General features: G+C 36.8%; 1 pseudogene; it reads left to right on the top strand.

The window, feature by feature from the left end:
• Nucleotides 1–986: 986 nt before the first annotated feature.
• On the top strand, nt 987–1793 carry LOC145636808 (uncharacterized; annotated as a pseudogene).
• Nucleotides 1794–3453: the final 1660 nt, after the last annotated feature.

Consider the following 3453-nt stretch of genomic DNA (forward strand, 5'->3'; position numbering starts at 1 on the left):
TGCTGTCGCCAGGATTTCGCTCTGTCGTTAGGCGACAGGCATTAGTGCCTGGCAACAAGCTTGTCGTCTGGTGCTGATGTCGGGTTTTCCTAAATAAAACCCCTTCTTCTTTTTTGTCGTGGCTGTTGTTGTGGCTTGCGTTTTCGCTCGAAGTCTTTAAATTGCTTGTTCTTGCTCGTTTGTCCACCAAATTTGCTCAAACATTTTGCAAATCAAAGCTTATTTCATCTAGTTTCTCGATTCATGTAAGATTTACTCAAACTTGTCTTGGTTTTTGCTGAATTCGAACATGTTTATCCGCGGGTTTTTGAAAATTTCGAACCCAATTGTGCTTAATTTGCTCCGTTTGTTGAAATTTGTGCCTTGAAATTTCTTGATTATGTTTATATATTACCTTTAGAGCATTTTGATACTTGCTTTACTCAATTTGGTGAAGAAATGAGCAAATTGCCATTGTTGTACCCCTTTGAGTTTGTGTGAACAATGTGACTTGTTCTTCGTACTTTTGCTAGTCATTCCTGTCCAATTTGTCACAATATTTGTCATAGTATTGCAAGAAATTGTTTAATTGTTGAAAATTGCTATTTATGCTTGAATTGAAATAATACTCTGTTTTTGTACTACGTACTCTATTTTTTGCGAACATAGTATCACGCCTCGGCTGCTTCGGAAGTAGTGACTTCAGGGCGGTTGTTGGTGGTGGTTTTAAGGGTGTTGTTAGTAAGTTTAGTGTCTTCAGATTGACGTTATGACAACGGTCTTGTGAGAAGACGTGCTTAATTCATGTGTATCTTTTATTTATTCCAAAAAATGTTTTGATGGGATAACCCATTAAAATTGTTTTGTTTTTGTAAGGGCTAAATGTTTAAATTAAATGTGGTTTTGTTGAGAGAACTTTTCTATGGTAATGAAGAAAAATGTGTTAATTTCATATTTGTGTACGTGCATTTTTCAGCTGCAGAAACTTTTACGCATAAGACATTCATATGGTATATAATCAAAAAAGTCAAGTATCTTTTCGAGCCCCGCCGCCATCTCCAATCGGCTCGAGCCGCCGTGCTTCCTCCGTGGCAAACGATGAGGTCTTAACAGAGTTCCTAGAGCACAGCCTCCGGGTCTAGGACCTTATCCTCCCTGATCGAATCTTCCCAAGACAAAAACCATTCAAGGATATTCTAGATGTTGATTTTCAAGCCCTGAATTCTGCAAAAGATGATTTAGTTTTGAAGATCCGAGATTCTTTGTCGAAAATTGGGTGTTTTCAGGTGATTAATCATGGGGTTTCGCCGGAGTTGATCAAGACGGTGGTTAGGCGGGCGGGACGGGTGTTTAGAATGTCGCCGGAGAAGAAGAGAATGGCGGTGAGATCGTCGGAGATGGAGTTCGGGTTTGAGGATAAAGTGAGTGGGGAGCAAGAGGAGGTTGTGAATGAGATGGGTGAGGAATTTGTTTGGGGCAGGGGATTTGGTTTTAAGGTAAAAATGGAGGGAATTTGGCCAAATAAGTTTTCAAAATTCAGGTATAATGGTCAATCTATGATCTATATGTTTTTTCATTCTTTGTTTTTTCTGTTTTCAATTTTTTTATTTTTTATTTTATGAATAATTCAGGTTGTTTATTTTATTTATTTAACAATTTATGTCAACAATGACAAAATTAATGATATTAAGAGACCAAAGAAATTAAAATCACCACTATTAAATAATTGAACATGAATACGACATCCAGAAAAAAAAAAAAAAAAAAAACTACATAAATTTGGCAAATCAATCAAGTTTTCATAGTCACAAATTTCAGATATTGAGGTTCTCAATAGTTGAGCTACAAGAAAAACAATTTTGGGCAACAAAAATTATCGCCGCCCTAACTTGGTTATTCGTCGCCCATTAGTTTGGGCAAAGAACTTCAACTCGTCGTGGGCTCGTTGCCATAGGGCCGACGCCCATTCATGTTTGGGCGACGTGCTTTCATTTAGTTGCACAAAGCAGGGCATGGGCGTCAGATTATGTTGTTTCCGAAGTTATACCTTTGTGCTACGAATCTTGTTTGTCGTTGCCTTTGTTCTTGCTTTTTGGGCAACAACTACAATATTTCGTCGCCCAAACGTTAAATTGTGACATGGCATACATAGATATGGGCAACAATTATGTCGTCGCCCAAATTAATTTGTGCAACGACTTATTATATCTGTTGCCCAATTTTAAAATGCAGCGCCAATTTTAAATCAGAATATTCGTTGGATTTTATCCTAAATCTTTTAATGGGCAACGATTTATGTTTGATTATGTTGTTGCCCAAATCATTGCATGGGCAACAAGTTATGTATGACTATGTTGTTTCCCAATTACAATATTGGGCAATGACTTTATTGTAGTTAGCTTACTAATTTTTTACCTTTCTCCCGCACTCTTTCATATAATATATATCAATATAGTATTCATTGGACAATAGTACATAATAGCTCACAATTTCAATACAATTGCATTTCATAGTTCGTAAAAACTGAAAGATCATCAAAAAGTACTACGACTTTCTCCAAGTTCAACTGATGGTCCGAAGGTAATCAAAATTACAACTAAATTTAAAATTTTCTACTAAGAAACAAGTACTATGATCGCACTAAGCTAAATTTATCAATCCCTAGAAATTACTACCTGTAATAAGAGAAAATATATTCAAAATATACATCATATTCCTTGGCTTGTCATGAAAATATCACGATCATTTGTTCCTATAAACAATATTCCAAAATTAGATACACATGATTTAAAAAGATATAATAAAATAGAATTAAAGCTACAAAATATTGCTTCTTTCACAACATAAAAGGGAGGTCATATTTTTACATATCTTTACAAAAATCTTGATAAATGCATTTTGAAAGTTGTTCATTGGATTCCGGAGGAACTACTATAAACTCACAATTGTGAAATTTGTCAAATTTAGGGGCAATCACCTCTCCATGTATCAAGTCATAATTAGCATTTTTTTTTCTAATGAACGCTAAATGGTTTGATATGAATGCATGTTTGTTCTTTGTCAATTAGAGAAATTTGACATTAATAATAATGTATGCTTTCTACACTTGCAATGTAAATCATCTACATATCAGATATACACACATCATGCTTAGTGAATACACTGCTGCACGTGGAAAAAGCTCCTGAAACTATTGCAGCAGAGTTATGACAGCAGTGCAGCAGCAACAGCAGCGTTGCGGCAGCACTATAGCTGCAACGGCAGCACTGCAGCAACAGCAGCGTTGCGGCAGCACTGCAGCAGAAAAGCAGCGTTGCGGCAGCACCACAGCAACAACAGCATTGCGGCAGCACCACAGCAACAACTGCTGCATTGCGGCAGCCCCAAATCGTTGCAGAAGCATTGCAGCAACATCGAGCAGTGTTGCGGCAGCAACCCAAATTTGATCACAGTACATATAAACCAGAAACAGTT

Source organism: Chenopodium album, chromosome 6, assembly GCF_948465745.1.
Source record: "Chenopodium album chromosome 6, dcCheAlbu1.1, whole genome shotgun sequence".
Lineage (NCBI taxonomy): Eukaryota > Viridiplantae > Streptophyta > Magnoliopsida > Caryophyllales > Amaranthaceae > Chenopodium > Chenopodium album.